At 38.8% G+C, this 26,259-nt stretch overlaps 1 protein-coding gene across 11 annotated transcripts in view; it reads right to left on the reverse strand.

The window, feature by feature from the left end:
- Positions 1–26,259, reverse strand: part of LOC143345784 (rap guanine nucleotide exchange factor 2) — a 209,598-nt gene that overhangs the window by 88,391 nt on the left and 94,948 nt on the right. For 7 of the 11 annotated variants that reach the window (XM_076773192.1, XM_076773193.1, XM_076773202.1 and 4 more), the window contains exon 1: positions 23,190–23,434. The exons of the other annotated variants lie outside the window; for them this stretch is intronic. The gene's annotated coding sequence lies outside the window, so the exon portion shown is untranslated. Of the gene's footprint in view, positions 1–23,189; positions 23,435–26,259 lie in introns of those variants that run through there. 11 annotated transcript variants of the gene reach the window in all.

Here is a 26,259-nt window from a genome sequence, read left to right on the forward strand (position 1 = left end):
TCCAAAGAAGTTTCAGCAATTCCTATTGATTATACGACTGCTGTACGATAAAACTGGATTATGAATTGTTTATTTAATTGAAAATAAATGTAAATTGCAAGTGTTTTTCCGTAAATAATTCGTAAATCATTGTCGTAAAAAGCAACGAATTTAATTAAATTTTAAGAACAATTGATTTATGTGTGAATGAAAATTAATACAAAAACTCAGTTGCGATATAAAAATTTGTAATAAATAGAAAATAGTCATATGAAGATTCAGGAGTAATTCGTCTGACTGGAAACAGTGCATGATCGACTTATGTTCAACGTTTCCATATAAAATAACGATTAATATTTACGAAGAATTTGATTTATCGTGGCACTGTTAAAACAATACACTGATATAAAAAATGTATACCGAATACCGTTATAAAGTTGAATTAAAATTCTGAATAGTTTATATTCCAAGTACTGCATTCCGCGAAGAGTCCATAGCAATGCACCGTTGTCCTCTGATTCAGTGGTTCTCAAGCAACGCTACATAGTAGCAAACGTTCCATATTTTTGTAATTAAAACGATTCATAGATCTCACGTAATCTATCTGATAAAATCTGAATGTTCTACGTAGCGAAAAAAGTCTCAGATATTCTACAATATACACCATATGACCCAATCAAATAATATTAAACTCATCGCCAACGATTCTCACGTTAATGTACTCCACATAACACTTTACCCATATAAGTTGTGTACAGTACGTTCTATGGTAAACACCGCGTCTATAATAAGATGAAACACCGTGATATTTATAGTAGAGATATTAATAAATTTCACGCAAACCGGTACAATCTTCACTGCTACCTTTACTATGCACGATATCAGCGGATAATACAAACAAGTTATTACGACAAAAATCAAGGACTTTGAGACGTCGAATAAAAAGTACTGCACATCTTACTGATTTATATAAAGTTAACTTCCATTATTTATAGATAAAATTTACTGGAATTCCCGGTTTTTAAATTTATTTTAAATTCCAAGCAGAACTGTAAATGTAATAATGTCAAAAGAAATTCTTGATCTAAAATAGAAACAGACCGTATTCCACGACTTGGCAGAAAAGTCGCGTGCAATTTTTCGCGCGATCGCCCAACTTTGTCCCAGTCATTGAAATCATTTTCGACGATCAACAACGTCCCCAACCAGGACTGGATTACGCTCTGAGTTATGACCGAGGAAAATTGACCGAAAGGTAAGCTCGTAAGCAGCGAAAAAGCTTTTTCCCTTCTGGCTCGTTCCGACGTAATCTCTCAAGATCGTCACTGTTCGCGAAGATGGACGGCTTGACAGCCGAAGAACGCGACGGAACAGAAATATAATGGACGAAAAGGCAAAAGAAAGCCGTAGAGGAAAAGGCAAATCGACGGGAGCGAGGAGTCGCCTAACGGTGAAATCCCGGCGACTTTATCTTTCCCGTTAAGTCGGCTGTTCAGTCGTGTTAAGAAGAAAAATGGGATTACCTTTTCCTTTCCCGATTATAAACCACTGAAAACCTCTATTCGAAATTTCACCACTGTTCCAAGAACCTATAAAACCCGTGTTCCCTCCCTGGCGACCCGTAATTTCTCAACCCCTGCTCCGCTCATTATTATCATCTCTTCATTTTTCCTTCCACGAGTATTAAAAGTTACGATCCACAGGCGAGAAAAATTTCATAGGATGAATAAAAGATAAACAAGTTTTTCTACTAGCGTTGAATAAAAATTTAAACTCGAGTCATCGAAAGGAACGTTTCACGATAAGTTTTGGAAAATCAGTGGCTACCAGATTAGCCATCTTTATTTTTATCTCCACCGCGTAAATAATTACTATCTTTGCAAACGATTGTATGGTTTCGTTTTATTTTATGTTCATACTTCTAAGAATACTTGAAAGGCATTGAAATATTTTTAAATAATCGCTTCGAATGAATTCCCTGTCAGAAATTCTAAACGGCCGATATAAATTTCCCTATCTTCCGACCAGAATTCCCAAGTATTTGCATAGAAGAATTTGTAGTTCCACGGTGCAATTTTCCTGCGTTTCGTCGAGAATCTCAAACTACTTGCAAATGAGGATTTGCACTTTGCCCGGCGTACTTCGCGGGACGAGGGCAAGTCTTCCCCGGGAAGGGAATTTTAACCGAATAAGTATTAAAAATACGTGACATTTTCCAATCGCGCTCCGACAGGATCGCGCGTCGAAAATATTCGCGAACAATATCCCCGAGGCCGAAACAAGAGCGCAGGAGAGATTTTCATCGTAGCTCCGTAAAATAAATTCCATATGAAAAATTTTACACTCGTCGGGCGGGAATTTAAAATACGAAGAGTATCGAGGGCTTCGAACGAATTCTTTTATTCCGGCGAAATGAATTCCGCGCGGAACGTTCCACATTACTCGTATTAAAATTTTAATTTGATATTCCGTCGAGATTTAAATGTAAAATATATTCAAAATGATCATCGAATTGCCTCTGTAAATGTATATTACCCGTTATGAAACGATCGACTTTAAAATGTCGCGAACGATATTACCTAATTTTCAAGTATTCGATTTTGAGTATCAATTCGTACAATTATCTCCGTTGTTACGACAGAATTGTTTGAAAGTCGAGGAAGATGGAAACGTCTAGGGAACGGACTTCTTCGGGAGAATGGAATGTCAGAAGCTTCGCGATCGAGGCGGAAAGAGACAATCCGATGCGTGGTCTCAAAGTATTGCCATTCGTTTCTAATGGTATTGCCACTCGATTTCAATTCCGTCTGTGCAACGATTTCCATCTGTCACTGGCTCCGATCGGTGAAACTTTTTCGAATGGAAATTGGGTAGACTATAGACGTCGCGAGCGTCAACAAGTTGAATAAAGATTTTACCCTTAATAGACAACCAAATCCCTGCACGAAATAAAGTGAATAAGTATCTGAAATATATGGAAAGACTTTTCCACTCGACGTTCGTGACTACGAAGATTACAATACAATCAAATAGATTTAGATATTTACGAGAAATTAAAGATTAGACTGTGTTCTTTGTCTGCTTTAATTATTGTAGATTGATTGTATTATGCACGCCTGAAAATGGCCAGTAAACGGCTGGAAACGTTTGTGTGAAATTAATGCGGAAGCGGTCAATGAATAAAATTGGCTTGATTGGCCAAAAGGTTAAAAAAATTAATTCCCTGCGCAGCACCAAGGCACTGACTAGATTTCTATGCCCAAAGTAACGCGACACAAAATTTAAGCACCGTTGAATTCGGATAACGCAAGTTACAATGAAATACAATCGCTACAGAATACCGTCACGTTTTATTTTTACATTTTCGACGTCTATTTTTCAAAAGTTCTCGATTTAAAAAACAGAAACCGAACTATCACAAGCTATCGTTCAAACAAAATATTGAATTTCCCAATAAAATTTAGAAACAATTCCAGAAAAATGGAAAATTGGGCTTCCCTTCACTTTTGATTTTTCGTACCGTGTCATCGTCTGTCCAACGAAAATTGAAATAAAAAAAAAATGTTTACCATTCGTGTACCTCGTACAAAAGTTACTCTTCGAACGAAACTATAACTATTATTCGTTGCTCGATGAACAAAGCACGCGTCGTGTGCGGAAATCACGTTGTTGCGTGTATAATACGCGATTCCTGAACGCCCATAGGCGTCGACCGCGCGAATAGACCGCTTACAAAACGCCTGCAGCACCCAGAGGGGGTTAATCGCGACTGCAACTGGGCGAAACGTGACACGACCCGAGCTATCGATAGTTTACATAAAGCACGGATGAAAGTAGCTAACAAATCGTGACGAATCCAATCGGATGGATTTGCCGTACGAATTCAATTTCATTTCAGTGGAAGTTTCACCGCAGAGCCGCGCAGATATCGGCCTCGTCGGCCAATGGCAATCGTTTTAATGCGAATCGATCACACTTTCCGCGCGAGTTGCAACTCTGTTATCTTACCCGCGGGCTCGGCAACGTTTTTCAATTGGAAATTCGCCAGCCAGCGCTCGAAAGAAAAGTTGCCCGGTCCTTTCGATCGGCTGCTTTAAACAGCCCCTGTGTACGTTTCGTCCAGTCAGCTATAAAGTCGTGTTTGTTTCTCCACAACTCGCTACCCAAGAGCCATTGATCGTTGCGCCATCCACGAATTGTGAAAATAAGACTGGTCGACTGTCGAATTTTTTATTAAATTTCGACGCAGATTCTTGCTCAGGTAGGTAACCACTGATCGATACTAACGCTGCATAAACCGTAGAGGTATCGATATCGTTATAAATTCATCACACACGGCAAATATAACCCGATCGATACGAAATGAAACAGCCCCGGAGATACTTTTGTCGAATCTCTACAGATGCTTGAACATAGAACTTAGAAATAATTGCTTTTACTAAACTCCTGATGGATCGAGAAAATTCACTGATACTATCCCGTGGGAAATGCTTGACAGCTTCGAGGAAAATAATAGAGTGAACCCGTAGCACGGATTATAAACCACTCTATTGGAATTTAACTAAACGGGAATATAGAACTCGAATCTCGGTCTCTCCAAATATTAAACGCGAGCCTTCCATCCGAGAGTTCTAGCCTCCAAAGTTAAATATTTATCTCGGAGGCACGCACAAATTGCATCTACGAGAGTACTTGCAAGAAACGCTAGGAAGAAGGAAATTCATAACATTGACGTAAGAGACAAATTTCGAGATGAATAGTTTCTCTGAAAAACAATTCCTGAAGGCTTATTAAATGGCTCGGAGTCTGTAGAATCACTCGTGCGTTCGTTTCTCGATTCTGAAACGCCAGATAATCAGAGAACACGTATCGATTCTTGTTAGACGAATTTCACGTCGACGTTAGACGAATCAATCACGAGTGGAAAAAAGGAAAGATGACTAATGCAGCCGGCATTCCTACCCTTTAGAATTCGAAGAGGGGGGATTCCATGGTCCCTATTCGAATTCCAACTCTATCTCGTCTCTATCTGTGCTTTTCCATCGGTTTCCAGCCCCGAGGCGGTGGTCCCGCGGATCCATTTGAAATTAAACCGCCTCCTAACAACGAATCGACCTATCGCTGGCTACCTTGTATCGCATGCAAAGCGCGCCCGTATGCGTTCGTGTGCATCGTGAATCGCAGATGAATGAGGTTCTGTGATCGATGCGTTCGCGGCACCCTCCAAATGAGACCGAATCACTTAAAACCGATATTTCGAACGTGAATGTCACCGATTATTCTAACACGCACCACTATCGATCGCTACTTGTACCTTTCATTTGCAATATCGTTAATATTAGGTTGGGCAAAAATAAATCCATTATTTATACAGAGTCTTCGGCCATCCGTAGGAAAAATTTTAATGGGAGATTGTAGAGGCCAAAATAAGACGAAAATCAAGAATATCAATTTGTTGATGGAGGCTTCGTTAAAAAGTTATTAACGTTCAAAGTTCTGCCTGTACTGAATTTTGTTCTCGAAAATGCGCAAGATTTCGGGGGTATGTCTATTCACCAAAAATGATTGTAATTTACCCCCGCATCGAAATATAATTTTTCCAGAACGAATTGAAATTTTTTTTTTCCGTCGAAAAATTTCACACTTTCTCAAATTTTTTTCTAGAAAGTGGGTAGGATTTCGGGGGTATGTGTAATGACCAAACATGATTGTAATTGACTTTTTTATAAGTTGTCTCTTGTTTGATAAAAGATAGCTTGGTTCGAAGATTAATTTGACGATGCAACATGAAATATTAAAATACAACTGGTTGAAAATTTGGAGGACTTGATTTTTAATATCATTAGTATTTGAAGTTGCTTTTTGATTTACTAATTCCAATTCGAGGAGGAGGAATTTGAAAATATAAAATACTCTGCGCGAAGTGTTACAGTATCGATAGAAGGATAATTGAGTATTGAATACGGCAATCAAACCGTATCTAGGATTAAAACATCGTGTAAATAGCGTTGCATATGCCTCGGAAATGTTTACGTTTCAGAGGAAACTCATTCGTATGCAGACAGGCTTACTTTGTATGCAGGATGCAAACCATTATCGTCGGCGAACCGTTCTACCGATACACATTTCTCAGCTGATTCGATTTGAATTGTCGATGGGATTGCAAATTACTTCCAAATCAAACCACTGCCTAATAAGGGCGGCGGATTACTAATCAAACGGGTATAAATGCCATATCTTGTTATCCGTTCGAAACGTCTGAATCGATACCATGTAACGAATGAAATAAAATTAGTTTCTAAAGAGTATTCCGTCGGTTTCGAAATTACTATAAACGTAAGGTAGCCTGGAGTGCACCGTAAACAATAAGGGCGAAATATTGGTCGATTTTTCCAAACTTCAACATTTAATATCTCAAAAAGGGGTCGAACCGAAACATGGAGGTTTTACACGCATCCCCTCGAGACTCTCGATGGGACGCATGAAATTTGAAAAAAGGCTATCGATGACTCCACCAAAAACGATAAGGGTAGGTTAATAACAGTGTGGTAAGTATTTGGATACCTTCGAAATATATTTTCCCCTAAGATAAGACTGCTATAATTACGCAACTAATCGAAATGGGGATGCACCCTCTTCCTATCTAGCGTATCTCGTGCAGTTCTCCAAAAAAAAAAAAAAAAAGAGTATCGTCGAAAACATTTCTCCCTCGAAAATTAGCCGAATGATTCGACGACCCTTTGAAAAGTAACATAACCCTGCGGACCCCCCGTTTGGACTTCAATGGCACGAAAAGACCAGTGGGAACATCATCGACGCCACCCCAATTTCGTCGACTCTCCGACTCGAGACTGCGAATCGATTCGCAATTAAATCGCCTCTTAATAACGGGCACACGGATTACACACGATTTCGGAAGAAACTATCGTATATACGTGTGTTGCAACGTGATGGTTAAGGGCCGGGCGCGTGCAGCCAGTTAATCAACGGATGAACCGAAACCCAACCGGTCAAACTGGAGGGTGTGTCATTCGTGCTTTCAGCCATCAATTCCCACGTGTGTGCGTGCGGGATGTCTACGTCCTGGAGAGGCAGTGACGCGTGCTTTCCAAGACCCAGCTGCTATTTGGAGCAATCTGGAGGCCATAAATTGCGGCTGGAATATTGGAAGAACCTTGCCAGGCTCACGGGAAGGATTCTAACTCGACGGGGCTGCACCGATGATAAATTTATTTAATAATTGCCACGAGACTCCGGACTCGCGAATGCTACGCGACTCACGTTGTTCGAAAACGACGATTTAGACGCAAAAAAGCCCAATTTCTGACCACCAATCATTTTACCTTAGGTGTTTGTAAATCCTTGAGGGTCTTCATTCGAAACATTTATCCCTAGAAATTGTTTAAATAGGTTAATTATTACTCAGAAACTCGACGTTTCTATTGTACCTGGAAATCTGTTTTTGCAGTTCATATTTCTCCTTCTAGGAAATAATGATATTAAAATGATTCCATTTTGTACTGTATGAATCTTGCACGGGTAGGTACACGCTTTGATTGGTTAGAATTTTTGAAATCATTCGTACGAAGCTCAGAATCTCGAATGTTCTTCTAAGGGATGATTTTTCTTCCTCCTTGATATTTGTGAGATGAACTTTAAAATGTAAAATCCGAGGTTTCCACTCATCCTACATGAGACGCTTTTTGGGCAAAAATGTACAAAACTCTACTATAATAGGAAATAATCAGGATAACTGGAGGAAAAATAAAACTCGGAGCAAACAGGTCGAATAGCTCTAAAGAGAAAAGTTGAAAATTATTGGAGCGATCCTCCAACGCGGTTTCCACGGAAATCTAGTTCCAGCACTTCGCGAGTGGTCGTGCAAATAATCTTCCTGGAAGGAAATTCCTTCGAGTTTTTTTATCACGAACAATAGATCCTTAGAAGTACGCCCGGATCGCGTCGAAGACACGTCGAAACTACGTTAGCTGAATGTTTTAATTAGCTCGGGTCAACCGATCACGCGCTTGGCCGTGGCAGAGCTTTGCAATTGCTTTCCTGTGTCGAGCACGAGTATTTTTGTACCAAGTTCAACAACTCAAGGTCGCGTTTTTAGTCGAATTCGAGAGGAAATTCTTGCGATCGTAAGTTATATAATTTTCACAACGGAAAACCTAGCGACTTAAAGGATCGAATGTCGCGAATTAAGCTTCCATGACGTCCGTCTCGCGACATAATTCACCATTTGCTTGATAATGCGCTTTTGTTTCGGATTCAACGGTCGCGAGAGCGCTGTTTCCACAGTTAATTTCCATTTGCTTCTTGCCGTACTCAAATTCGTTAAATTTTCCCTGGCCACGAGAACGAAGCGGCGTATTCAAATGCAAAATTACTAGGACACGTTGGCTTCGTAATCAAACGCGAGACGTAGGATTAAAATTTTCTGTAAATTAAGCTGCTTTACGACGATTTCGACCGTAGAAACGTTGCACAAAGCGTACCGAACGCGTTGCATAATTCTGCGCGTAATAACACGGGAATATTACAATTAATTCCATCGGCCAACGAATTCGTGGAAACGAGAAATCGAGCCTGCTATTTTACAATGGCATTAACAGTGTCTATTCGAGCGCTGACATTATTCTGACATTAATAATTCGCAAACAAGAGCACCGAGCGTAGATATTGTAAAAATAACAAGAAACAACGCGTCTTCGATCATTGGTTATTTTCAGAATTTTTGCTCGTTCGTAATGGAACAATAACACAGGCGAACTTGAACATTTTAAATATGCTGCGAAGTAAATTTCATCAAATATTTCTTTCATATTTTTCTATACTCTTTTCCTATATTTAGAAGTTCAAAGCTTAGGATTAATTAACACACCTTCGTAATTGCTTGCAGGGTAATCGCATACCTGAACGGGCATGCAAGGGGGTCGAAACTTTTAATGAATAAAAAATAGACAACGTTTTTTTATTACATCGGATAAAGTGCCACGCGAACGTAGAATATAGATTTCAGATAAATCGCGGGTAAAATTTTTACAGTACGTGATTATAGGAATTCAATCTCCAATTTTTAAAAATTCTCCGTCGTGTTAATTATACGATCATTCTAGTAAAAGATACTATATCATCTTATCTGTTTATTAGCAATAAAGAAAAATGGTTTTCGATGGTATTCTAAACGACTGTAATTATTCAAAGGAACTAAAGTGTCTCGTCTGAAAAATTTATCAAATACGAGAAATAAACAGAATATTTCTGAATCGAATTTTTATCGAATGTTTTCGCCTATTTCCAATCAACGTGCAATTTGTATATCGCGAGCAATTAACAAAGCATTAATTCCTCCATTTGAGTGCACGACCCCCAAATTATTTTGAACGCTGTATTTACAAGGGTAAATACTGTGAAATTGGATCAGTATAAACTCACCGTATCGTGTGATCGTTCGAAAAAAATAAAATTGTAAATAAATTTTCAATTTGTTCTGTTCGTAATAAAATGTCTCTTTTTACCAAAAATTAAATAACTCGTTATTCTTCTTTGCAAAGAATAAAATTTGTCGGGTTCCAACAATAGCTAGCCAAAGGGGCACTGAAAGGGATGATACGCGTTTCGTTAAAAAAATCTTGGATGGGACCAGACTGTTTGCTCGAAGTCAAAGCCCAAATTGAGAGAAAATGTATTCGACGATCGAATGTTTGCTGATTTCGTAACGAAGCGCAACCACTCCATCGGGAAGGGTTCGAGATAAATCACAAAAGGGCATCTGCCCTTCACGGTCCTCGTCGAAAATCGTTTCGCCGCGTCTGCGTGCGCCCTAATATTTACATAACGCGTAGTAACGTTGCGATTTTTATGTTGCCGCTCGCGACTCTGAAAAGCTGACGGTCGGACGACCAGTTGCAAATATTTACGGAGACCATCGACGGATTGATGGTGTATCCGTCTTCACGCTCGAGCGCGGATCCTCTCCCTTGACAGGGCACTGACCCAGCGGGGGGGAGAGGTGGGGAAAAAATAGGTGCAAAAATCGATGATACGACCGTTTCGTCCGACGTCGACACTGGTTATAAAATTTATCTATTATCATCGACCACCAATCGATAGTGTCGTTAAAAACTCACCCTCGAATTTCGTTGCAGCGAGACGTCTTCGTGAAAACACCTCCTACCCCACTAATTTGATATTTCGAATAATTTACTAACAAAGCATGATTGATAAAGCACCGAAAACTATTAGACACGTATTTTTTCTGATGCTGATAATCATATTTAGAGAGTGTTTTTCACCCTCCAAAGTTAGAATAGAAAAAACAATTCTTTCAGTATTTTGAATTGTAGAAAATCACCACCAAAATATGAATATTAACAGCTGAAAAAAATACGTGTTTAATATTTTGCTGATATTCATATTTAAGTGGTGTTTTTCACCCCCTAAAGTTGGAGTAGAAAAAATATTACTTTAAGTATTTTGAAATATGGAAAATCATTCTCCAAATACGAATATCAGCAATTATAAAAAATACGTGTCTAATATTTTTCAATATCAATGTACCAAGTTCCGTCAAAATCGGAATATATCGCTCTGATGGTGTCCCTTGTAAGTTATTATACGAACAGGATACCATTAATTCTCATTTACATTTACAGAAGTACGGTTTTGACACCAGGAACGAAATTAATAAAGGAAGTAGCAAAGAACGAGACGTGCGTTAAGGGAAGAGTGCATATGTGCGAATAAATTAATCAAGTTAATTATTTAAGACAGCCGGGAAGATGGCATGAATTAGTTCAACGAGCTCGAGAAAAAGTCCATGTTGTTATATAAAGTATAATCTGCAACGTTCTTATTATAGAATCCACGTTTAAAAAGTTAACTGGCCAATTGTAAATAGAAACACGTAGGGTTTGCAAGGTGCAACGAAGCTAATTAATCTTAGAAAACGAGTTTAATTGTTAGTAATTTTAAAAATATAAATAACGCGGTTCAGTAATAAGGTAAAGAATTAAAACTTCCTATTGGATTGCTTGCAACAGTTTCTTAAAATAAAACACATATAATTTTAACAAAAGACTAAAGTCTACTTTAAATAATAGGAGGCTCGAAAAACCTTTCCTACCACGTCCGGAAACGCTTTCACTCCAACGAATAATAATTAAAAATTGAATAATTCGGAAGTGAAACTCCTGCTCGTACAATTTCTTTTCGCGTTTAAAAATTTTATACACTCGTTTCGAAATCATCCTCTATATTTTCCTCGTTAATTAAACGTTTAACGAACAGAATCGATCATCACAGAGAACCCATTTACGCGGCTGTACCTGCGCGGTTCGGATGTCAATAATTAATTAACGACGAATTAATGAAATTAATCAACCCCGGTACCAGCCAGTAGCGATTCTGCGAAATAGCTTAAGTGTGATTATCCTTCATGGCGATTTAAATTCGTTGCTGATCGCAAGGATTCATCAAAATTTTCCAAGTTAATAAACAACTAAAAAATACATCAAATTATAATCTATAATCTGAAATTTCTTCTTAAAAAGTTTTATTCCCTTCACTTTTTATATACATCGAGCAAATAAAAATGCATGTTTAACAATACTCGACACCTCGAATGAAAACAAATTGTTCGACGGTGATAACACTAAAATAAAGCTTTGTTTCGCGAATGAAAACAAATTGTACCGTTAAAAACAGTTTCCCCAGAAGGAAAATTGTACAGTCGATCCGTTCATTATACCGTTCAGGTGTATGTAAAGGGTGTCAAACGATCGACGATCGAGCCACCGAAATTCACAACTCTGTCATTTGTATGCGGAGACAAAAGCCGGAAAACGATTTGTTAGATAGCTGTGGCGGACACAAATCGATCTCGAATTTCCCTGTTGCATGGTCTGTCCCGAAATTCCACGATGAAAACAAAAGTACGACGTTCGAGCAGACGAGAAAACCTCTATCGGAATTCTTTGATTGAAATCTGGACGTTCGACGATGGACAGAATCGTTGTTGCGAGGTTTTCGTTCGCCCAATTAGTGAGAATTTGCGTTCCACAGATGGGAAAATTAATTCTACGACCATCTTGATTCGACAAAAAAAAATACGTTCTCAAAACTGCGAACGAAAAGGAAACAGATTCTCGCGATCCAATTTGCATTTTAATGCGAGAACTTAATCATTTAATTCGTTAAGGTAAAACGTGCTTTGATAACCGTTTAAGAAAATGATTATGTGCTTTTAGATAATTGGAACATTCAAATTTTATCTCGAATACTTTCGAATGCTCGAGACCCGAAGGAACTGATAATCGCTTTTGTATGTTCTTGAGCGTACTATATTATTGCATAATCGAGATATTAAATAATTTCTGTAACTTGATTTACGATGAAGATTACAAAAAACACCGAAAGAACGTTGTACTTTCTCTTACGATGAAACAATGAATCACACCGTAGGTTTTCGCGTTTTTACGCGCACGGTTCTAAATAAACGAGCAAAAGGAAATCGAAAACAATGCATCGTGTATCGTTTACGCAGACTTTGCGAGTCTAATTTTGAAGGAACGCTTTGAGATTAACCTTTCGTCTTCGTTTTTAAATGTCCTGGCACACACGTGGATTTTAAATAGACTTTTAACGTTAATATCGCGTGGTAAAAGGAAAGAAAATTCTACTCGTTAACGAACAAGTCATGCCTCGGGAAAATGACACGTGTAGCGCGGTGGAAAAATTTAATGTTTGCTTAGCTGGAGTTGTTCCTGCTGTTAGATACATCCGACATTCTTCATTGCGCGTCTCGTGCTCTGGTCGGAATTCAAATGGGACTTTAATGGTAATATTACGTACAAAAATAAAAAAACATTCTTGAAAATAAACACAAATAAAACAGAGGATTTATCGTTTCGAATCTCAGTTTGAAAATAATTTTAAATTCACTACGAACCTCCGTTTTGCGTCTCTGACAGATACCTGACTAAAACTTTTACACCGTTTTGGGAAAACGAAACAATCGATTTTAAAGTTTACCAAGCACACGTGCGATACGAGCCGCCAACATCTAAACTTTGCAACGCACGAAATCGTTGCTGCGGGCTCCCGATCCGCGACTAATAAAACAAAATGGATTTCATCCCGGGGGAAAATTCGACGAACGAACAAAACAAGAGAAAAATATATTCCACGGTTAATAAACGTAGCGGCGACTGTGTAAACCCGTGCACACGTAGTACGTTGAATAAACTCGTTCAGGTAGCTGGAGCCGTTGCTAATGTTAGATACATCGATTCGCGCACGACGAAACGAATTCAACGGATAAATAAAAATGCAACAAAACACTTTCTACGATAGCGTCGAGATAGCGGCCGATTTAATCTGTTCCGTAATACGGACGAGTAAACATTCTATCTTGGGTGGAAAAAAAGAGAAAGCAGGGTGCATCCGTCTGCCTTACGTAACGTGGAGTCGTCAGGAAGGAAAGGATGGACAACTCGAAATACTTCCTGGAACCTAGTCGCATGTGTTCATCCTTCGACGGGAAACAAGAACCTAGCTGGCCATTGCGGGGGGAACTTAATTGCCATGGTCTCTTGGAAAAAAAAGAGTCCACTGACTGATCCGAGACACGTGTCCGGAAGTCTGCTCTTCGATCCTTGGGGGCGTTGAAAAGTGTGCCCAAAATCTGGCAAGGACTGTTCGAATTGGTGTTTGCAGTAAAAAGGAACCTGGTAGATAATAAAAATTGTCGAAAACAGTTTGGAATCGATAGGAGTAAAATTTTAGGCGCTTTCAAAGACGGGGAGAACATTTTCTTCGAACTGAATTGCAAAAGGAATTTTTACTTCTTTTCTAATTTTATATTTTAATACCTGTCTTTTTCAGAGAATTAGTAGCTGGCTGTCGATCGATTCGACGTAATTCGCGCAGTCACGAACAGACGAATGATTTTCCCAAGCATTAGGAACGTTGATAACGTTCAAAGACAAAGTTAATTACGACACAGGGACTCTATTACATTCGAAGCGAGGCTAATTTGCCGCGCGGCAGACGAGATGTCACGCGAATACTTCTTGTTGCTCCAATTTCGAGCGATTTGTAATTATGGGGCATTAGGAACGTTGAAACAACCCGGGCGATCCGCGTTCGGATGACGCTTGTGCAACGTCGAAACGAGCAGAATTAATCGAGTTCGAGGACCGATAAAATTGACTCTGCGGCTCGTTAGGAATCTCTGTGACTCGGACGGTGGTTTTATTGGCGCGATCATCGATGTACACGATAGTTCAGAGTTATATTTGCTAAATTATCAGTGCAAAAATCGAACCTTTGAAGTATTTCATATAGTAGCAACGATCTACTTAACGCGGGGGTGAAGAAACTTTCGTCTAAACTGGTCTCGAGCATTACTTCAATATTAAATCTCGATTTTTTAATTGTTAGTCATTCTTAGAATATTGGTAGAAAAATTAAAATTGTATCACAAAGTTCACAGAATTATTTTTGTTGGCACCTTTGTTAAAAAGGTTTGCTTGAAATTGTGTTCCTTTAGAAACGATTCTGTGCTTTGCTACTGGGGGAAAACAATAGTCTTAAAGCGAGGGACTACTGCACCATACATCTATTTATATTCTATCACAATCCAGAATTATTTTTGTTGGTACCTATATATAAAATTGTGTTCCTTTAGAAGAAAGTAGCGTTGAAAATGATTCTATATTTTGTCACTCGGGAGAAAAAATCAGTCTTAAAGCGAGGAACTACTGCAGCGTCTATCTACATCGTATTCCAATCGAGAATTATTTTTGTTGGCACCTATATATAAAATTGTGTTCCTTTAGAAGAAAGTAGCGTTGAAAATGATTCTATTCTTTGCTACCGGGAAGAACAATCAATCTTACAAACGAAGGACTGTACCACGTGTCTATCTATATTATATCACAACTCAGAATTATTTTTGTTGGTAGCTATACACAAAATTGTGTTCCTGCGGAAGAAAGTAGATTTGAAAACGATTCTATACTTTGTTAGTCGAGGGAAAAGATCAGTCTTAAAGCGAAGGACTACTGCATCGTCTATCTATGCTGAATTCCATTGGCCTTCGAGCGCTCGTTGTCGGGCCGTTGTTTACCGTCGACAGAAATAATTCCGACAATAAGCGTAATCGTTCTTCCCGGTGTACTCCCGCCAGAACCGTAATTAATTATCGCGGCCCGACACGCCGTATTGTATCGCCGGGCTGTCCGACGGACGTTTCTACGCGTCGCGACGCTCGCGTCCCTCCGACCGGGAGAAACAAGAGGCCCTCTGCAGCGTATTCGTTCGTCGGGAGCGACGAAGCGAGAGAAACGAGGAAGCGGAGCAACGACGTGTAACAAAACGCGAATCCCCGGGTGCCGTCGTTGCACCGTGCGATCGAGAACGATAAAAGATTTTCTATCGCGAGGACAAACAATTTTTGGCAGGCCATAACCATCCTGGACTATTTCCACGCCACGTTTCTCACTGTCCAATTTTATTATCTCCGTCAAAACAGAAAATCCACGAATTACGATTACAAATATTCCGATCCTCAGAAGCGAGCGAAATTTTATTTCGATAAAATTTCTACCAGTCCCGATTCGGATGGTAATTTTTATCGAACACGACGGATAAAAGGAAACTTTTATCAAGAAATTCGCCTCCCCCCTGTATTCGATGCTTCTAGCGATCCTCGATATCCAGAAATAGTCGGGCGCGATATCAGTGAAACTCCGCGGGAAAAATTCACGACGCCGTTATAAAGTCGTTGGACGAAGGCGGAAAGGGATACGGCGAGAGAGAGACTTTTCTCGCGATATGGCAATTTTAGTTGGCGACGACTCGAAACGCGTTTCGAACCGAGAAAGTCTGGAAGTCCGGGGATCGAAGAGCCAACCGGACCAGCGGAAAACAGACCATTTCCACGCGCGTACACGCGAAGAAGCTATCGTCGAAACGGAAAGTTCTTTACCACAGTGGCTTCCTTTCGACCGTAAAGCTTTCCGTAAAAGCGAAGCTTACCGCGAAACAATGCAAACGAAACAATCGCGCAAGAACGACCGTTTTCGAACCGAGAAAACAACGAGCCAAGACTTGGCCCCGAATTCAAATTGGAAACATCGCGAAATTATTACTTTGCGAGAAAAATAATATTCGACGGTAGTAAATCTAAGAAGGCTAGGAGCAAATGACCAGACGACCGCGGTTTCAAAAGAAAAACAAATGGCTGAGATTCTAACGTTTGTCAAATCAAACGAAACAATCGCGCAAGAACTACCATTTTTGAATCGAGAAAATAACGAGCCAAGACTTGGCCCCGAATTCAAATTGGAAACATCGCGAAATTATTACTTTGCGAGAAAAATAATATTCGACGGTAGTAAATCTAAGAAGGCTAGGTGCAAATGACCAAGCGACCGCGGTTTCAAAAGAAAAACAAATGGCTGAGATTCTAACGTTTGTCAAATCAAACGAAACAATCGCGCAAGAACTACCATTTTTGAATCGAGAAAACAACGAGCCAAGACTTGGCCTCGAATCCAAATTGGAAACATCGCGAAATTATTACTTTGCGAGAAAAATAATATTCGACGGTAGTAAATCTAAGAAGGCTAGGAGCAAATGACCAGGCGACCGCGGTTTCAAAAGAAAAGCAAATGGCGGAGATTCTAACGTTTGTCAAGCCTGAGAAGAACGAGAACGCCGCGCTGGGGAACGGTCACGACTCAAAAGCGACAGAGAGAAGTCACGCTCTTCCTAGAAACCAGACACAGACGTTTGTAAGTCGATCCTGAGCGAACGGAAAAAGGAGATGCCGAAGAGGACTTGTTTTCCAGCGGTTTCCAACGCTGCGTGGATGTTACGTCGCTTCGAGGATCGTCGTCCAACCGTGACTAAATATGACCGCGAGAAACAATTCCACGGGACTTGGGACGCGCTTGCGTTACTGGTGTGTCATCAGACAATAGAAATTGTACGGAGAAGCTGCTAGAATCATCGTGTAATGCACGCCTAACGACAGTGTATTTGTTTCTTCTTACGATCGTGTTTTCTTCGTCCCTCGTTCTCGTGGCCACGAAATACAAACGAACGTGGATTCCAAATAAGTAGTAAATACACTGTGTGCAGTAATTGTAAAACCATCTTAAAATTTTCGATTTTATATACAGTGGATCACAAAAGTAAGTAAATATAGATTTTGGAAAAATACATTTTGTACTGACGAATCTGATTAGATTAATGGACGAATGTATGGCTGGAAAAGAGAAGCAAAATTTGTATCGTTGGTTTTGTACACTTTGCTTTTCATTATTTTAAAAGCAACATACGGAAATTGACAATTTTAGAATGATTCTATAGTTGTAACACGCAGTGTGTTCCATTGTAGGTATTAAAATATAAAATAAGCTAATTGGCAGCCACTGGAGAATATAGCTTACCAGAAAAGAAATTAATTTTATCGAACAGTGTCATCCACGTGAAATGAAGAGGTAAAATTTATGGCGTCAATTTCTCACGCGCTAGAACAAACATCTAATCTTGGCTGATAAGAACTGGAAGTCACCAGAACCGTTAGGAAAGACTTTGAAAAATGAATTGCATCGAAACATTTTCTTGAGTCTTTTGAAATGTGGAAAATCAGCTCCTAAATATGAATAATAGCAGTCGAAAAAAATACGTATTTAATATTTGAATATTTTGCTATTCATATTATGTGGTGTATTTCACCCCTCAAAGTTGGAGTAGAAAAAACATTTCCTTGAGTATTTTGAAATGTGAAAAATCATCCCCTAAATATGAATAATAGCAGCTGTGGAAAAATACGTGTTTAACATTTTGCTGATATTCATATTATATGGTGTATTTCACTCGTCAAAATTGGAGTAGAAAAAACATTTCCTTGAGTATTTTGTAACGTGGAAAATTACCTCCTAAATATGAATAATAGTAGCTGAGGAAAAATACGTGTTTAATATTTCGCTGATATTCATATTATCTGATGTATTTCACCCCTCAAAATTGAAGTAAAAAAAACATTTCCTTGAGTATTTTGGAACGTGAAAAATCACCTTCCAAATATGAATAATAGCAGCAGAAAAAAATACGCGTTTAAAAAGCATCGAATATTAAGTAACGGTACAGAAAATTGAGAAATTTAGAGAAAATGGAGTCGATTAGTTTTGCTCGTCCGATTCAAGCGTCCGGAAGGAAACGCGAAGCAGCGATCAACTTTCACGGGAAGCAGAAAATGCACCGGTGGTATTCAGAATTTTGCGGAAACGATTATTCCGCCGTCGAATTTGTACGTCGACGAGCCACGGTTAACTCGAAACAACCGAGCGTTTCGAGGCGGAAAACTCCGGGGGAGACGATCTCGACGAGAAGCTGAGCTCTCCTTCGCGAATATTACGGTGACCGTGCACGGAATTGCATCGCGGCGATAAAAATCAGAAACGTGGAACACGGTTCTTTCGTAACTTCCGTTTACCGGTTGCAACGCGTTCGAATAACGCTCATAACCGTCGTAACGATAGGCGAAACGCGTGCAAACAACGATGGTACCGTAATGATTGAGCCACTTCGAGACGAAATCCACGGAGAAAGCGCTTTCGCTGAAGCTAGATTTTAATTAGAGACGCCGTTTTCGCGCGCACGAAAAGAAACGATCGAACCGAGATTCTTCCACCAAGGTTCTTGGAGAACAAATTTAATCACGACGCGAATGGGGCAACGTTTAAAAATATTTTCCAGAGAAGGTACTAGAAAAATATACTTTATCGAAACTTAAGATTCGCGTGACGATAACGGGGGGAAAGTAGAGCCACGAGCATGGAATTATTGAGCACGAAAATACGCTCTGGGCTTTCGTTCGAGAAAACTTGAATAATTCTTCGCTTATATCTTATTTATTTAATATTTAATTTGATTTATTGGACGAATAGAAATTTATTTGAACACGAATAAACAAACGAATCCTATTTATAGGATTCGTAATTAAAAACATCTCGAAATGAAATTATTTTGAAAAGGTTAAACGAGAAACGAATTTTACAGGATTGTTTGCATGGTCGTGTCGCTGATACAGCAAAGTGGCAACGCCATTTGGCTCGTAGGTATCGTTTGGGCTCAAAGGGATCGCGTAATCGCGAAAGCTGCGATGAATTTCAAATTGAAACGAAATTTGACTCGCGATTTCAGCCGGGTCCAAATTAGAACGAATCCCTGCAGCACTCTCGCGTGGTTGAACAATGTCAACTGGGTCAAAGATCGCGAACGTGTGCTCAAAGGTCCAAGTGCAACGTGCACCGCGAAAAGTTCCTGTTGACACACATATTTGTGTCCCTTTTTTAGCATTTCGAAACGCGAGGCGTGAACTTTCAAAATTCTATTTTAAAAAAGGTCTAACGATAGGAACAAACTTGTAATATTTATATATAAATTTTTGAGAAATACGTTTTCCCCTAAATGAAAATATTTTTAAAATCGATCCTCGAAGAATTTCATTCTTACAGAATTATGAAAAAGTTTTTAGACTAATATTGCTAGCTTCCGTGGTTAAAATAAAAATAAAATTTTATGCAAATGCCCTTTCGAAAAGTGCTTCGTTTAAATGTTATAACAAAGAATATAAATTGCAATTGGGAACGCTGTATTTAATTTTACGCTTCGAACTAGCCTGTCCTGTTAATGCAAGTCTCGCACCGATGCAATATTGAATTTATTATGAAACGAATTTCGTTACGATTTCATAGTATCCTGGCACGTGCAATTCTAAATTAATCAATTCGTTTATCTCGTACAAGTATTTTCAAATTGTATTTTTTTTTTAGATCCTCTTCGATCCCATCTTGGAACAACGTCCATTTAAACAATGTCTATGCAATTATACTCAGCCAATTTATTTCTATCGATTTAACACTCTAAATTTATGACAATCAGCTATTAATATTATATTAAAAATATTAAAACTGGATTCTCCAATTGGAACCATTTAAATCGATGTTGCATGTATTTTTGCTCGAATTTTTTAACCAAACGCTTTTCGAAAGTATCGTGCATAAGATTTTCGATCTTACTTTCGATCAGATACTTAATAATATGTTGCAATAACGCGTTGAAAATAATTTCTAACGCGTCAACCCTCTAGAACCCGTAACCTATTGTATCGCGATTATGGTACATTGTACTTTATCGACGAGCAATAAACTAGGGCGTGACTTGAAGCTTTCTCGTTCGGCTCATGAGCATTTTTATTGCGGAAAGTGTGCCATAAAAGCGAAAAACTCCGGGGGGAAGTTTCTAAAACGTACCGTAAACTGTGTTCGTTTAAATTTACCAGCTTCAACGGATATTCCCGCGACAAAAAAAAAACCATCTCGAGAATTCTATTTTCGTTTTAATTGCAAAACAAATTCCACCGAGCCTTTTACGTCCAGATACGAGACGAACGGATTAATACTTGAAATTATAATAAATAAATCCACTGGTTCGCAAACAACTATTTCCATTCCATTCGACGAAAAGTTAATTCTCCCTCTAAAAAAGGATAATTTTAAACACACCAAATCGTTAAGGATTACAAACGTTTCGAAACAAATTAAACTTTTCTAAAACCTATAATACATAATCGATAGTTCCTGCTGAGTCGTTAACGATCCTTCAGAGTTGTTGACGCGTCTACAAACAACTAATTAAAAAGAAAATTCCTTCCCACCGGTGGAATAAAATGCTTTTAAAAAGGTACGACGCGAAATTCCTCGCATCTTTCATTTAATCAGTTCCGGATTTTAATCGAGGCTCGTATAAAATATAAGAGAAAAAAGTCGTTCGATAATTCGGTTTTCACAGAGGAAATTGCCAATATTTCTGCAACTTCGCCGTTTTAATCGCGAATTTGTTTTCGTATAAATTGCGTCTCATGTAGAGTTTCGTGTCACGACGATTAATTACCTATCGATTGATACTTCGGGTGTGCGCGTCGCGGCAATTTCGATCATTTCGTCGTTTGTACGCTGCGTCGCGATAAAATCGTATCCCTTCGAGGAAAATAAATTTCAGAAGCCGTGATCGTCAATCCGAAAAAACAAAACGAACGATGGTCGACCATTTGTCGCGATCGTACTGACCTGGACTCTCGGTTTGCTCGTTTTCGTTGTTCATTCGTTCGTTAAATCATTCGCGAACAAAAAAAAGAAGAAAAATTAGAGAAAATAATTTCTCAAAAGTGAAAATGCTAACCAAATGTGGAAACAAAAATAAAAAGAATATAGATTGTATGGATTAAATTATCAAATATGTATTTCTTCTCCATAAGGTAATTTCATAATTAAATGAGAATCCGTACAGAAATTCTGCGTTGTTTCGTTTCATGATTACGAATTACTAATTAATGAGTACAGATTACGTGGGACGTTAAATACATGAATGGGCACAAATCTCATTCACGATTAATTGATTAACGACTTTTATCAGCATATAAAATTAAATATTAAAATATTTAATTCTTCTCCAATTTTGATGAATAATGCAATATACTAATGACATCATTGCTGTGCTGCATTCGAATAAAATAATGATTTTCTGTAACTGTATTGCCATAATATAACAGCTCACCTGTTGTAAATTAAACTTATATTTCTTGGCGTACGAATGCATAATATATAAATATGTATATACAAACTTTAATGGGGGATTCTAGAGGCCAAAATAAGACGAAAATGAAGAATATCAATTTGTTGATTGAGATTTCGTTAAAAAGTTATTAACGTTTAAAGTTCCATCCATACTGAATTTTTTTCTCGAAAATGGGTAGGATTTCGGGGGTAGGTCTATTCACCAAAAATTATTGTAATTGACCCCCGCAACCGAAAATATTTTTTCCAGAACGATTTGAAATTTTTTAATTTTGTCGAAAAATTTCACACCTTCTCGAATTTTTTTCTAGGAAATGAGTAGGATTTCGGGGATATGACTGTTCACCAAAAATGATTGTACTTGACCCCTGCAGTCAAAAATATTTTTTTTAGAACGATTTGAAAAATTTTTTTTTTGCCAAAAAAATTCAGCATCACCGAATTTTTTTCTCGAAAATGGGTAGGATTTCAGGGATATGTCTATTCACCAAAAATGCTTATAATTGCCCCCTGCAACCAAAAATAATTTTTCCAGAACTATTTGAAATGTTTTAATTTAATTTGTTAATAACTTTTTAATGAAGCGTCAGTCAAGAAATTGATATACTTGATTTTCGTCTTATTTTGACCTTTAGAATCTCCCATTAAAATTTTTCCCAAGGGTAGCCGAACACCCTGTGAAATATTTTAAACAGGTATAAATTTATTCAAATAAAATAATTCTATTCAACTTTGATCTATGAAAACACTCGGATTGTACGTTTTCAATGTGTTCGTCGAATAATTAGAAAAAGCAATTAAACTCACTCAGTACGTTTTCATTCTCACAGCAAACAAATTGTATAAACAATTTAGTCTTCAACAATCTAGGAATCGTGTGCACGTATTTAAAACGATCACAGTTGACACGTAACAAATATTAACCATCTGCACAGCCGCCATTGTTTCTCGCGATTCCCTCCCATCTCGCTTGATCGATAAAAATCGATCGTGGCATCGAAACGTTCGATACGTACATACGGAAAGTGTACGAGCTCGTAAAAACCGAATTTTAGGTTAGAAGACGAAATCCTTCGTAAAAATGGCAGATATAAATTTCAATGAGCTCGCTAAGCACTCTCGTAACGTATCGCGACAAAAAATTCCTTGATCCGCGAAGTAAACCCTTGCACGAGCGTTCGCCATCGTGCAACGATTCGACTGTAAATAAACAATGGCGACCTCGAACGTTCGCTTTCAAATATTGCACATTTCGAGGCATCAATTACCGCGAAACGCATTTGCGCACTGTTGCAACGACCCTTGTAAAGAGGCGCATAATTACCCTGATTCAAAGTCGAAGCGCGTACACCGCGTACGTACGCCGCCTCGTGTAAGGGTTAATCATCGTAAAATCACGAGTTCATCCCTCGCGCGGCGTATCCTCCCTCCCTCCTTTACTCTATCGCTCGCTCTCGTCGTCCGTCGAGGTAAATATAATCTGAAACGGCGATCGATGAGCCTGGTTCACGGATCGTAAATGCACGAGGTGCGTCCAGTCGGCCAAATAACCTGTACGATGCAAGCTGCCCCGGCTAATCCACAGATGATTGCACTTCTACACGGGAAAACAAACAACACCAGCCGCGGCTCGAGTCAACAAACCGCGACGGCTACGAACTGGTCGCGCTATTGCCACGGAAACCGTCGTACGGACACGTGCGCACCGAACGAACGTAAGTACATGACAAACGCGACGATATACACATCGAGGAAGATCAACAAACGACACGAAAACTCTCAACCCGAAGCACGCGCCGCGGCGTCCGAAACTATACTGCCACTCCCGCGCTGCCACTCATCGTGCGACGCTCGCGACATCTGCGCGCCCTGTCGGTCGCCGACCGTACTAACCTCCGAAATCCTCATTAAGGCACCAATTTTGAAATTTCCTATCCCCTGTTTATTGAATTGGGCAGCAACTACCGCGGAAGCGTGAAGTTTATCAGAATATTCGAACCTCCGTAGCCATGAAATTTGTATTCTTGTTTTATTTGATGTATAAATAAGGACGGATTAAATACTTAACACTAGGTTTACGGACACTCGCGCATATTTTTATTGTAATTCGCTCTGTTAACAGTTGCATTAAAATGCAATTTTTCTTTTAATTAGAGTGTATATTCATATCATTACATCAATTAAATCCAACATAAATTGCTAACAAATAATATTTATGAGTTCTGTAACGTTAGGTTTAGAATCTTAATGCGTCAAATTAATGCGAAAAATATTATTGTTTGTTATTATTTTACATGGCCAGCATCGTCGAAATAAATCATTTAAAATATTTTAATACATTTCGTTCAATACGTTTGTGCAATTTGCCTAGAAAATTGTCCGTGCCAGACGAAATGAAATCATACATTGTCGACTTACAGATTGAATCGGGACTCCCCGTATTCCGGGCTAATATAAAACAGTCCGCCGTTGTTTGCACGTCCCATGAAACTCAAGACGCCCGTTCCCAAACGACCGACGCATTAATTCCAAAAGTCGAAGCACCCCTCGCGTTCAAACGCAATTTAATAACTCACGGTCACAAGTAACTTCGAGCGGCGCTCGAGCGTGCCCGTCGTTCGCCATAATGCTTGCAAACGAAAGCGAAAAAGAAAAAAAAAAAAAGGAGAAAAAAGAAAAAAAGAACCGAACGGGACACGGGGAAAAAGGGGGAAAAATGGTGATTCCGCTGTCACTACGGGCAAGGGCGGGCCACGTTCCGCCTTCGTACGGGAAACGAGTAAATTTTCCACTGCAAATAAAACTTCCAGCGAAAGGGTCCGCGATTAAACCGGCGACGGACGGGGATGGGAGGGGAGGAGGAGGAGGAAAAATGAGATACGTAAAAGCCTTCCGCGACGCTGTTTGCTTTTCCCGTTTCAGAGCCCGTTCCCCGCGAGCGCGCGAACAAAGAAGACGAAGGCAAAAAAGTACGTTTCGGTCAGGTTTCCCCGATACACCGTTGGCCCTGGCTGCGCGTCACGACCGCTAGGAGCAATTAAAAAAGTGATTAAGCGGAGGATGCTGCAGCGTCGCGGACAAAAGTTCCTTCCAAGGCCGTTCTAACGTTGCCGCTTTCAATTTTCCCCGAAAGAGGGAGAGAAAGAACATGTATAACCCCCCGCGACGCGTTCTGCCAACTATTAGGTTTTTATCTACGTTCTCGCGAACGTTGGGTCGCTGGGAAACAAATGGCCGTTCGGTATCGATGCGCCCGATGCGCTATATTTTTCGCTAACGCACGTTTTGACCACTTGAATTACGACTTAATGTAATTTTTCAAATACTATTTAATTTTGTTTTAATCTGTTCGTACAATGGTCACGAAAAGTATTAGATTTACGAATGCCTTGTGAATGGAAAAATGTGTTGATTTTAATAGATAAGACACATGATTGTAAAATTTGACATTAAGAACTTGTGCAAGAGGTTAATTTCAACCAACAAGCTACGAAGTAGTTTGACCGCCTTTTTAAAAATTTTTTGGTGGTCCAGAATCGAGAAGTTCTTGAAAGGTTTAATTTAATATTCTTCGTCAGGATGCAATTTGGAAACTTGTCGTATTTGTAATATAATCAGAGATAAACTTTAGATACTGTTTCGTTACCTCTCGAATCCCGATCTTTAATTAAACTAGCAACGTAGAATGCATTGGATAGCTGCATCATCGTTCTAAGCTAAGTAGATTTAGAATAGCGTCTGCTGTGCTATGACCCACTTCAGACTCGTGAAGCATACGTATTCGTAAATCGTGGTTACTTACGTTCGAAACACACTGCGATACTTAGGCTACTATAAGCAATATACTAAAATAGAGAAGGTATTCCGCGAAGATTTGACTATATCGACAGGTAAAAACGATTGAAGGAATATAACAACCGTTGTATAACGTAGAAAATCTAAACGAGATTTGATCGATTTATTTACCGTCAACTTAATCATTTCTTTCTAACGATAACGAGTACAAGTCGACTCACATTTCCAAACTGACGTAGAAGAATCATATAAACAACCTTGCTGATAACAGCCAAAGAAAGAAATTACCGTAATCAAAGTCACTAGCGCACAATAATTAGGACGCAAGATAAAACCGTCCTTCTGTAAACGTACAAAGCGATAATCCGTTCTAAGTTGAATTATGCGACTACGCGATATCAAGTATAGGCTCTTTCCTTCCATAAATTGCTCTTTTATGTTGATTCTATTTGTTTCTTGAAGCATACAAATAATATTTTAGTCGCTGTTGATGCAACTCAAAACAACAAGTAATTACTATTCTTATTCGCTATTTTAATAAATACGTACTCACATCAGCCCTGTAGAATAACCAAAATTGGTATTTTGTATTTTCCACTTACCTAAAACAGACCAAATTAGGTAATTATTATACTTAATAATATTTCAAACATACCATTGAATTTTATAACACATAATCCCCTTTCTTTATTTTTCGAACCATCATACCATGAAAAATTACTTTGTTTCTATTTAATAACGTTCAGATAGAAAATAATTATAGGATTATGTACAAAAAATTGAAAAAGAACTCGTAACAAAAAATAGTATAATCATCTTAAAGGTC

The sequence above is a fragment of the Colletes latitarsis genome, chromosome 9, assembly GCF_051014445.1.
Source record: "Colletes latitarsis isolate SP2378_abdomen chromosome 9, iyColLati1, whole genome shotgun sequence".
In the NCBI taxonomy this organism is placed as follows: domain Eukaryota; kingdom Metazoa; phylum Arthropoda; class Insecta; order Hymenoptera; family Colletidae; genus Colletes; species Colletes latitarsis.